The sequence below is a fragment of the Thamnophis sirtalis genome, unplaced genomic scaffold (genome assembly GCF_051295495.1).
Source record: "Thamnophis sirtalis isolate CommonGarterSnake01/CBP01778 unplaced genomic scaffold, rThaSir2_p1.2 scaffold_8, whole genome shotgun sequence".
Taxonomy (NCBI): domain Eukaryota; kingdom Metazoa; phylum Chordata; class Lepidosauria; order Squamata; family Natricidae; genus Thamnophis; species Thamnophis sirtalis.
In genome coordinates this window covers 29,630,647-29,643,531 of record NW_028261388.1, presented here as the reverse complement: position 1 = coordinate 29,643,531, position 12,885 = coordinate 29,630,647, and the positions used below count along the sequence as shown (strand labels likewise).

General features: G+C 36.5%; 1 protein-coding gene across 6 annotated transcripts in view; it reads right to left on the bottom strand.

Moving 5' to 3' along the window:
- Window positions 1-12,885, bottom strand: part of ZBTB20 (zinc finger and BTB domain containing 20) — a 513,951-nt gene that overhangs the window by 370,567 nt on the left and 130,499 nt on the right. For 4 of the 6 annotated variants that reach the window (XM_087721324.1, XM_087721325.1, XM_087721323.1 and 1 more), the window contains exon 2: window positions 5,337-5,460. The exons of the other annotated variants lie outside the window; for them this stretch is intronic. The gene's annotated coding sequence lies outside the window, so the exon portion shown is untranslated. The remainder of the gene's footprint in view (window positions 1-5,336; window positions 5,461-12,885) is intronic. 6 annotated transcript variants of the gene reach the window in all.

The following is a 12,885-nucleotide window of genomic DNA, read 5'->3' as shown; positions in this document are numbered from 1 at the left end:
TGGATAATCATTTGTCTGTAGTGGTATAGGATTTCCTATAGCAGGGGGTTGGACTAGAAGACCTCCAAGGTCCCTTCCAACTCTGTTATTCTATTCTATTCTATTCTATTCTATTCTATCTTTGGTTTACAAAGCAAAACATTATGTTAGACCATTTTGTAAAAATAGAAAACATTAGAGACCAACAGGACAGTAAGAAATGGCTTTTATTTTAAAAAAATCATTGTTTATTCCATTTATGTATATTTTGATGCCTTAAATTTACATTTATAAATTTACTTTAATTTGGGGTATGTGGCCATATGGGAAAGTAAGAGAGTACAAAAGAAATACAAATACATACATTGATGATGATACACTATTTGCAACTAGCAAGAAATTGCAATATAAACAATAAACAGATTAACAGAGTTGGAAGATCATCTAGTCCAGTCAAATCCTTCCCCTGCCACACCCACCAAGCCACACCCACAGAACTGGTAGTAAAAAAATTGAATTTCACCACTGCCCTACACCATTTCTTATTGTTATGAATGAACAAATAAGCTATTGATTGTAGTATAAAAATGTTAAATTTGGGAGTGATTGGCAAGCACTACAGTCAGGGAGATGATTCAACAGTAAATAGTCCTGGGACATTTTTTTCCAAAATTTCTAATATTTGGGATTAAGTCCTTTCCTGGTTATATTTTCATGTATGAATATTTTTAAAACATTATTCTAATACACATATATATTAAACATCCTTGTCAAGAATTAACATCTTGATGTGGGAAAGAGTGCTGAGCATCTTCAATTACTGTGAAAGTAATGCCAGTATCATTGGAAATTCCAAATAAATTCACCTTTGTTAATAAAAGGAACAGTGGAGCTAAGGATAATCTGTATTAGGGTGATGATAAACTCACTGTGCAGATTTGAAGAAGAGAAAGTCAACTTGCTTAGGAGAAAGATCTCCAAAATCAAATAAAGAAGTAATGCCTAACTACTGGTAGAAAAAAAAAGTGTACACACATTACTGAAATATTCAGTGGGAGTTTGACTGCAAGACAATGAGAACTCTATATACGAAGATACTCTAATTACAAAAGAAGAGGATTTAACTTTCATAAACAGAGCTGGAGATTGTGATCGATGGCTATGTCGTTTGGTTGGAGTAGTGCTGAAAAATAAACATGAGCAGGGTAATGAAGAAGCAAACAGGAAATTAATCCTGAGGAGGGATGCAATGACAAACTTAAACAAGTTCAAGAAGAATAACTTTATTTTGAAGACATTTCCAGATCAGAATAGTTAGTCAAATTAACAACAGTAATATATGAGTATGAAAACTAAAGTGTGAGAAAATAGCTATATTCAAATTATGGATTTGGAACCAAAGAAAGTTTATTACTGATTATATAAGCTTTCCAAATTTTGAAGCACAAAACTGGTACTGCCTAAATTTTTGAAAATACAGATATTATACTTTATGTATTGTATCATTTTCTACCAATGATGTGCAGTCAGGTGAGGCAGGGGAGGCAGAGCCTCACCACTGTCATCATGAAAAGAAAAGAAAATGTAAAAGGAAAAAGGCAAGAGCTGAGGTCAGGCTGAGCTAGTTGCTGCCAGAGTCACTGTGGATGACTCTGCTTAGTGCTTAACTGTTTTTAAAAGCCTCTAAAAAGTGCCCTCTACAGGAGGAGGCAGGAGAACGATGTACTTCATCTAGTCTGACTTTAGACATTTTATGATCACTCGAGCAGAGTTAAGCAAGGGTTAAAAATTCCTGATGTAGGTGAGACACGTGTTCTCCTGCCTCCTCCTGTAGAGGGCACTTTTTAGAGGCTTTTTTAAACAGTTAAGCAGAGTTATCTACGGTGACTCTGGCAGCAACTAGCTCAGCCTTTTTCCTTTTACTTTTTTTTTCTTTTCATGATGACAGGCAAGAGTTAAAATCCTCTCTGAAACAGCTGGAAAAGCTACGTTTGGGTCAGAGAGAAGGCGAGGAATTCAAACTTCATCCTCCTGGTGCGGGCCTTGGGCAAAGGCTGGATGGAAGTTCTCTCCCTCCCCAAGTGTAGTTTGATTGCAGGCAGAGCCACGTTGTCTTTTCAAACCTGTAATCAGTGAAGCTGGGCTGGATCCTTCCGGGGCTGGGGGAAAGTGTGTGTGCTCCAGTATGGCTCTTTGACTGGCTTCCTGCCTCCTCTTGTGGTTTCCCTGACTCCCTCCAATCCAACGTGTGTGTGTGTGTGTGTGTGTGTGTGTGTGTGTGTGTGTGTGTGTGTGTTTGAGAGGGGGGAGGGAGGGAAAGAGGGAGGAAGGAGGGGAAGGAAGAATAAAAAGAAAAAAAAAGAAGGAAACTTATTTCGCAAAGGAGAAAAACAAATGCTGTTGCTTCAAATCGGAACTGAGCATGCCTGGCTGTGGAATTCTGGGAGTTGAAATCCACAGTCTAAAAAAAATTGTGTCAGTGCCTCACCAGCCATAAACCTCACTGCACGTCACTGTTTTCTACAATAGTTCCTTAGAAACACTGAAGCTAATAGAGAGCACAGAAGGTTTCTCTTTACCTTTTTGCAATTATTCAACAATGGTTATGTTGCAACATGCCATAAAATAAGTAACATTGCATCATTGGCTTACACTGAAAGGAAACTCGCATTTCTAAAAATTCTAGTTACAATTCTTAGTTTTTCTTTGACTAAAAACCAAATTTATTATTTGTCAGACAGGTCACGTACATAAATAATAAATGAGGAGCCCCAGTGCACAAGTGGTTAGAATGCAGTATTGCAGGCCAACTCTGCGCATAGCCTGAGTTTGATCCTGACAGAGCTCAGGGTTGACTCAGCCTTCCATCCTTGCAAATGAGGGCCCAGGGGCCATATAATGACACTGTAAACTGCCCAGAGGGTAATGTAAATTATTATGAGGGAGATATATACATATACATATACATATACATATACATATACATATACATATACATATACATATACATATACATATACATATATACATGCATGCATACACACACACACACACACACACACACACACACACACACACAAACACACATATCCTAATGCTAATGCTATTGCTAGATGCATATTACAAATGTAAAGGGAACTATTTTCTAATCATATATTTCAATATTTCCCTCTTCTGTCACAATAAAGAAAATAGAATATTGATAAGAAATTTAGGAAATGTTAAGAGCCCATAACTTTTCAAAAAATTGAAATTAGATATGTTGACCCTAACTGGAATAAGGATGCCAGACTTTTTGGGAGACAGACTGCAAATACATTTAATAAAATAATAATAATAATAATAATAATAATAATAATAATAATAATTGGTTGAGAAAAAAACTGGTTGAGAAAAATAAGGTCACAATCATAGACATCGCAATACCAGGTGATAGCAGGGTCGCCGAGAAGGAACATGAAAAAATCGCAAGATACCAGGACTTAAAAATCGAAATTCAACGACTATGGCACAAACCAGCAGTGGTAATTCCAGTGGTAATTGGCACACTGGGTGCTATTCCAAAAGCACTGGAATTACATTTAAAACAGTTAAAAATTGACAAAATCACCATCAGTCAAATGCAAAAAGCCGCACTGCTTGGATCTGCACGCATATTACGAAAATACGTTACGACGTCCTAGGCCCCTGGGTGGGGCCCGACTAGTAACCAATGCCAAATCCGGCGAAACAACTGGCCGCTGTGATACAATTGTACAATAATAATAATAATAATAATAATAATAATAATAATAATAATAATAATAATAATAATAATCAGTATAGATTTTGGTTTGGACTGCAAAAAGAGATGATTCTTCCTTTTACTGAAACTTCAGTACTACTGTCTATACTGAGTTGATATGTGTTCCATTCTTGTAGAATAGCTTAAATCTACAAATTCAGATGATTCTCTGAAATTTTTATTCAGGTCATCAAGACAAAATTGCTTCAGAGAGCTTTCTACTTCATGTCACTATTTTTAACATGGAGGAGGCTATAGGAGATTATTATTTAACTACCGGCACATAGTATATTATATTTTATGATTTTGTTTGTTATGTTATTGTGGTATGAAAGAGAGAGAAAAAGATCCTTGTGTATTAGTGTCTCCTCATTATTTTAGTTTTGTTGTTTGTTTTGTGAAATGGGTGGCCATATAAATTTGATAAATATAAGAGAGAGAGGTGAGTGGAGAAGGGGAGAAAGAGAGAGAAGGAGGGATGGGGAGAGGGGGAAAGGGAGAGGGGGAGAGAGAGAATTTTATGTTGTATTTAACCATAATGTATAATCATTCTGCTATTATTAGTAATATATATTAATAGTCACAATGGATGCATTTAATTATTATATAATTTATGTTAACAAAATTGTTTTTACTGAGCTGTATGAAAATTCTGTCCCATTTATTTAGGCCATCATGTTTATAGGTATGAAAAGATATAATAGCTGAACGATAGACATATAAAAAGATATTAAGTGCAGCATGTCAAAGATGTCAAATTTATATAACCAGTATATGTATGTAATTTCATATACATATACAATGTTGGCAGAGAATGAAAGAACAAAAGAATAAGCCTCCTTCAAGAATTTTAAATAGTCTTTTTTAGAAATCTCCATCTAAAGTTGGAGGGCTTTTAGCAATTCATACATTTATTTCTTCCAAAATACACCTGCTTTCTTTTCCTCTCTTTTCTCTTCTTTTGCCAAACTAAATATTTTTCCATTTAATGCCTCTCTTTATTAGACAGCATCTAATTTGCATACATTTACATACAATTTAACTGCTTGCTTCTGAGAACAAAGAAATGGCTCTGTATTGTAGTAAGGGACAATACTCAGAAAAAGAAGGTATAAAAACCCGCTAGCTCAGTGGCTGTGTATTCTTTTTGTTTCAGAAATACTAAGATTTTTAAACACTCCACTTAATGGGTAAAGAAGATTATTCCAACAGACAATGCAAAAAGATACAGTGCAGCTTCCTCTTAACACATTTTCTCTTTGGCCTGGTTAATGGGATTTATGGTCCAAGATTTCTTTGCTTCTCTTTGCTTCTTTTATTAGATTTGATGGATTTAATTTGGTTACATATTTTAATTCGCATTTTATTTATATACAAAGTTATGCAAAAGCTTAACTCTGAGAGCTAATTCAGTATGTTCACCTTTCCCCTATCGTTAGGAAAGACTGACTGTTTCTGGATCAGCATACAATATTTATTTCAGTGCTCAATATTTCTGTTATGAGGATTATAAAATGATGATGATGAAAAGGGATACTATTCAGCCTATGTACACAGCAAATACAGTGCTTACCATGTAACCAAAGAGAAATCAACAGGATGGGATGGGATGCAAGGCTGAGCTCTGTTTGAAAATACAAGAAGAAATTGTCGCAGCAAAAGCAGGAAGCAGCAGAGATGTTAAGCTCTCAAATTTCCTAAAAGATGAGGCAAAAGAAACACAAAATTACATGTAAAAAAACTTGTCATGAGAAAAGTATGTGAAAAAAAAAAACAAATTTGAATATATTTCCACACTGACCACACCCTAAATTGGTAAGATGACCAATTACTAATTTGTATACAATTTAAGTAAATAAATCTTGCATAGGAAATGAACGTTACATCTAGTACTTTATCTAGTTTTTAGATAAATACAACTGCAGTGATTGATAATATTCAAACATTAAAAAATGAAGCAGAAATGCAGGATGGTGGTAGTGAAGTTTCATTTGTTAAGACATGACGTTACTAATTACCTATATAATTTCCAGAATTAGTAAAATAAATTACTAATAAAAAAACTCATTAGTTATATATTCTAACTATAATTTTACATTTTATTTATTTATTTGCCTTTTATGAGACCCAATCCAGACTTAATGCAATTAAAATTTCTCATTATAGGCCTTTAATGTTTAGTAAAAAGTTGTATTGTTTTATCAAAGTTTTGGTAATTAACATTTCTTTCTTTTCCTAACATTTGTATAATTTGTTTTATTTTTATACCCTTATGATAATTTTATCATAGGATTAAAAGCAAAATATTATTAAAGAATAAATGAAGAGCATATAGAATACATACACACACACACCCTTCTATAAGGAAAAAAAACATGTTTTTCTCCAAAAGTTAAATAATAATAATAATATACACACTAGCAAATGTGGTAAGTTGGAAAATAACCCACCCACAACCACCATATTAGATTCTACCTAATTTGGTAGAATTTATAGGTAGAACCTAATAAAATTTAAGCCCCACCAGGAAACATATGTTTTCTTACTGTATTAAAAGATGATCCTGTAATATTATAGTCAAAGTTATGATTTTTAAAGTTTAAAAGAAACTAAAACTGCATTCACAGGAAATAGAGTTTTGATACTCTATTTGAATATTTATTTTATGAATATTGGTGCCATTCATCTCTGTTTCTCCTTATCAAACCTATAAATTCCTCATAAACCTATGCCAGACATTAGTTTTTGAGTGCTTCTTTGTAATACATGGTGAAACGGATGAATGGATAAAGAGGGAGTCAAACTATTCCCCAAAGAACTTGAGGGTAGAACAAGTAGCAATGGGTGGAAACTAATCAATGAGAGAAACAACTTAGAACTGAGGAGAAATTTCCTGATAGTTAGAACAATTAATCAAAGGAACAACTTGCCTCCAGAAGTTGTGAATGCTCCAACACTGGAAGTTTTAAAGAAGATGTTGGATAACCATTTGTCTGAAATGGTTTAGGGTTTCCTGCCTAGGCAGGGGGTTGGACTAAAAGACCTCCAAGGTCCCTTCCAACTCTGTTATTCTATTCTATTCTATTCTATTCTAAATAAGTATGCTTCATTTATTTAAGATAGAATTGATAACTATCTCTATTCTTTAGAACTGCAAGAACCACCTTTCATGTATAAGCATTTTAGCTGTGGTGGCATAGTGGTCAGAATGCAGTATTTCAGACTAACTCTATTCTACTCACTGCCAGGAGTTTGATTCTGACCAACTCAAGGTTAACTTAGCCTTCGATCCTTCCAAGGTCAGTAGAATGAAAACCCAGAAAATGCGGATTCTGAAAACCACTCAGGGAGTACTGTAAAGTACTATGAAGTGGTATATAATTGTAGGTACTATTGCTATTGTTTTTTATTATATTGTAACTGCCAAAGAGAAAGGCAGAAGCTATTACATTATGTCTAGCTCTGAAGAATTCTTTCCTTACCCTGGGAAGAGTTAACCTGCTCAGATAGCTTGCAAGTTTGCAGATATTCATGGCAATGAGAATTTTGGAGCTCTGTGTTAGGAAGCAAATTTTGTTTATAATTCTTCAATTCTATATCTCCAGCGTTTGATATATTTGCCATATATTGGTTTGAATGTATACAACAGAGATTGGCTCTTCTTTAGATGGGCCAATGGTGACTTATTTTCTACTGTCAAGGCCTATGAAAAGCACATTGAAATGTGAACTGGTATATGAATGATTACTATAACAAATCAAACAGGCAATACAAGTCAGTGGTAATTCATTACTCTATTGTAACATAATAGCATGAGTTTGGGTGAATTTAATTAAACTTGACAGTTATCAATTCTATCCTGTCTACTGTATTCTGAAGCATTTAAGTAAAAAAGCAAACATATAGAACTTAAAAATATATGTGAAAGCGTCTTGAGCTTTATAAATTGATGTAACAAATTTAACATGGTGTATTTAAAATACTAGATGTTATCTCTCATTAAACTGGCCACACATCACTTAACCCAAAGACTTCGCCAAAAGTAAAGTACTGCCATTTCTGGGCAGATTATTCAGCTGTACTGTCATTTGATGTGCCATTAGGCTAAATGGGTTCTCTGGGAGATCAACCCAATGTAATACATTTCATGATTTAGCACAACTAGAGAATATTCCATATTTTCATACAACTTGCAAAGCTTCTAGTCATTTAAAATCCTCCTATTCCATCTGTTTGGTTATCAGGCCAAGCTGGAATCCTGGAAGTATCACCCTAATCCTAATAAGCTAAATTGTTAGCTGGGCTTCTCTTCTGGGGAGCAATGGGGCACGCCAAAAACATGTAAAACAGTATGCTTCTGTGTAATGAGATAACTTAAAAAATGAACATCTCATGCCATGCCTTCTATTTGGACTGATTAACCTTCTCAGACCTCTGGGGGTAAAATATATAATACATAGTATAATCATCTTCTCCTTGATCGACACTCTTGTTTCATAATGTACATTTATAAAATGTTATTTATATATTTATCATTGTTAAATTATTTTTGCTGTTTGATATATGTCTTTGTCAGGGATGGGCCAACAAATTATTTCTTTTACCTGCTTTGCTACCTAGTTTGTGTTGTTCTTTGACAGAAAAATGTAAATCACAGTTTTACAATTCAGCTGCATTAATCTTCTTAGGCTTGCCACGATATAAGAGATATAGAAAAGGAGATGTTTTCTTTAGATTTGCTTTCATATTTCCACATCAATTCTAATTTAATCAAAATTGCAAAGGTATTATATGATATGTGGTCAATTATGTCATGTGTTTCAGTAGTTCCAAAAATATCAGACCTACATGAATCTCCTATTCGGCCATCTGATCAAAGGACTTCAGAAATTAACTGCTCTTTTCTTGAAAAGGCTAACAACTCAAAACAATATGCATTTTTTAAAAAAGAAAATCCATTACTATTGTCTTCCATAGAATCATAGGTTTAAAATCTATGGGGATCTTCTAACTCAGGAGTGCCAAACTGGATTTCTTCGATGGTTGGATCAGTATTGCAGTTCTCCTCCACGGGCCCGTAGTGAAGGGGACGGACACTTCCTACAGCACTTTACCAACCAAAATAGGGCACGGAGAGGCCACGGATGCCCCCATCTCATTTTTGTCCTCCATGGTCTCCTGCAGCACTCTGCTGCCCAAAAATGGGCCAAGTAGAGGCCCCATGAGGTCCCCAGTAGTCCATTTTTGGCATTCCTGGCCTCCAGCAGCATTCTGCCGGCCAAAAACAGGCCACGCTGAAGCCCTATTAGGGTTCAATGTGGCTTGTTTTTGCCTGGCTGTCATAGAATGCTGCAAGAGACTGTGGAGGCTGAAAATGGGCCACTGGGGGGGCTGCACACTGCTCCCCTGTGGCCCATTTTGGCTTGCAGAGGCACCTCAGGCCAGTCCTTTGGTATTTCCAGGCCAGTCCCATGGGCCGGATTTAAGCACCCTGTCAGCTGGATCTGGCTTGCAAGCCTGCAGTTTGACACTCTTGTTCTGGTTCAACTCCATGCCCAAAGCAGGAGTTTTCATGCCATCCTGAACAAATGGTTATCCAATCTTTTCTTAACACATACACATCTGCAAAAGGTTACACTCCACTGCTTTTTATACAAAATGCATTTTAAAAGAGTACAACTTCAGTTTACAGTCAGTTTCATCATCTTGACTTTTGATTCCTTCTGATAGATGCCAGTATTTCCAAATACATGAAATTATTGTAGATTTTAAGTGAATTCACTGAAATCGACAAGAAATCATGACTAAAGTCTCACTGATTTTAATAACTTTATTCTAAGGTTTACAAATGTAGAATGAAAGTCTTACTATCCATAAAACATCAGATTTAAAAAAATCATAGCAACCAATATTATTATAATGGATGTTATTCCACAAAATTGGTGATTATAAAATCTACAGTACAATTATGAACTTATTAATTAAAAATATTTGTACAGAGATCATGAGACATATTTATAAAGTTAGATATTTGGGGATGGTAAAGATGGAAGACAGAAAAGTAGCACTCTAAAGATACATTTACCTAGTAACTAGAACCTTTCAAGGTATATTTCAAATATTTTTACACATAGCATGCACATACACAGAGAGAGACAATACTAGATCAGCACAATACTTTAAGATCCAAAATGATTAAGAAGCCTTCAAGCTTCAGTGAATTAATTTAGGTTGATCACACACACACACACACACACACACACACACACACACACTGCTGTAAAGAGATCTTAGTGTAAGGGAGAGAATAAGTTTGAGAAAGAGACTTGAACAACTCCATCTTAGTTATGCTTAAATAGGCAGAGAATTATTTTGGTAGGCTTCCAAGGTTAACATTAAGGCTTTCAGAGTTAACATCAAGCTCCCTGTAGCTGGCCAGCACAAGAAACAAGAACCAGTTGAATTGTTGGAAAATTTAACTAATATAACTCATTCAAAAAGTAGTGTGGGCTGAACAATCAAGCAGGTACCACGCCTATCCTTGATACAGTTTTCTCATTATGAAGCATAGTATTTGTTGGAAAAAAATAGAGATCAGAATCAAAGTTATTGTCTTCTTTACAAAAATCTGGGATGTTGCATTGCTCAGGTGAGGGCAGATGTAAGCATTTATTCACTGGAGATTAAGAACCACTAACTGTGCCAATAAGACTGTTCAAGCGGCAAATAAAATCCATGCCTTGAATTTGAATTAGAAATAGAAAAAAATGGATTGGACAATTTTCTAACGAGGGCAATGAAATCCAGAGCACTTTTTCATAAAACAATCAGGGCTTATGGAAAAGAGAGCATCTACTTCCTGATGGATCGTACAGTAAGGATTGGGTCCTCTACATCTTCCATGCTGAAACTCAGCACAGGCTCCCCTCAGGGCTGTGTGTTCAGCCCATACCTGTACTCGCTGTATACATATGACTGCATATCTTCTGATCCATCCAACATCATAATAAAGTTTGCAGACGACACAACAGTGCTGGGTCTCAGAACTGGAGGGGACGAATCAGCATACAGAGAAGAGGTCAAGAAGGTATCCGCATGGTGCTCAAGAAACAACTTACATCTAAATACTAATAATACAAAGGACATGGTGCTAGATTTCCGGAAGCACAGAGAGGAACCTGCCCCACTGTATATCAAGGGGTACTGTGTGGGGAGGATTTCCTCTTTTAAATTCTTGGGAGTGCTTATTAGTCAAGATCTCACCTGGAAAAACAACACGTCTCTGGTGATTGGAAAGGCCCAACAGAGACTTCATTTCCTTAGAGTCCTGCGAAAAAATCAAGTGGAACGGCTGATGACCTCTTTCTGTCGGTCCACCATAGAAAGTGTCCTCACATATTGTATTACACTATGGTATGCTGGTTTAACAGCTGTGGATAGAAAAGCACTACAGAGTGATCAATTTGGCACAAGAAACCATTGGTTGCCCTCTGACACCACTGGATGACATCGCCAGATCTCGCTGCTTTAGCAGAGTAAGGAAGATACTCAGAGATGATTCATACCCTGCTCAGTGTCTCTTTGCACTTCTACCATCAGGCAGAAGACATCAAATATAGCCAGCCAAACAAACAGGTTTAAAGATAGTTTCTATCGTTGGGCTGTGAGACTTTTAAACACAACCACAATCACTTCATGTACAAGCTAGGTTTTTTTTCTTTCTTTTAAAGTTTTTGTTATAATTTTGTACCAGTGATGTTAAAACCAATTTCGTTGTATTTAAGTACAATGACATTAAAGATTATACTTATACTTTATACTGGCAAAACATTTGTTAAGTGATTCTTGGATAAGAAGCAGACTAGGGAGAAGCCAATCTACACTCATTTCCAAATAATTTCTGTGGGTATTAAGTGCATTACACACTAGAACAAAAAGACACAAGGACAGTTTTTTCTCAAATGCCATCGTTCTGCTAAACAACTAATTCCCACAACACTGTCAAATTATTTACTAAGACTGTATTACTATTATTCTTCTTACCCTTCCTAGTACATATCTCTTCCCACTTATGATTATAACCATGTTGCTTGTACCTTTACCATTTATATTGTTTTGTTTGTTTCCTAGTATCATTTGATTGCTATTAGTAACCTATGACTATCACTAAGTGTTGTATCTAATGATTCTTGATGAATGTATTCTATTTTATTTTTCTTTATGTACACTGAGAGCATATGCACCAAAGAGAAATTCCTTGTGTGTCCAATCGCACTTGGCCAATAAAGAATTCTCTTCTATTCTATTAACAAGAAACAGGATATAAGTTGCAAAATGCTTTATCCCATATTTGTCACAACTATTGTAATGGTTGAGTTTAAACAAACTCAACAAAGTTGGTGCTAGCAATCTGAGAAACCCCATATCAACTATAGCTGCTTTAGCCCAATTCAATGACATCTGGCTGAATAACTTAGGCTGGTGAATGAGTTGTAGAGTACAGCCTGGTGCCTCCTCCACTGAGTGCTATTGCAGAAGTGGTAGGGGGCCCAGGCCTACCTCCCGTCCTAGAATGACTGATAAAAATTGCCTGCCGGAAAGAGTGGAGGCTGTGAGAGGGGAAATGGGGTCTACGGGTGCGGGGGTGGGCCGGAGCATTACGGTCACTATGGGAAGAGGCAGGCACGACGGGAACCTCAGGGCTAGCCATTACCGGGGAAGGAGAATTCGCTACGTCACAGCGATCCCTTCTTCCGGCCCTGTTAGTTCCACTCCAGGGCCAGATGGTGAGAGTTGTCAGGGCCCTGGTGTCAGGCTGTTGTTGCTAAATGCCAGGTCTATGGTTCACAAAGCTCCCCTCGTCTGGGACCTAATTTTAGATGAGGGGGCAGACCTGGCATGTATTACTGAAACCTGGCTGGGCCCAGAGGGAGGAGTCCCCCTCACTGAAATGTGCCCAGAAGGGTTTCAGGTGCTGCACCAGCCGCGACCCCAGGAAAGAGGTGGGTGAGTGGCTGTCATCATCCGAGGGTCATTCATTCCTCATAGGATCCCTGCTCCAGAGCTTGCCGGGTGTGAGTCCCTGCTGGTGAAGTTTGACCTTGCGGGTAAAGTGGGCTTGT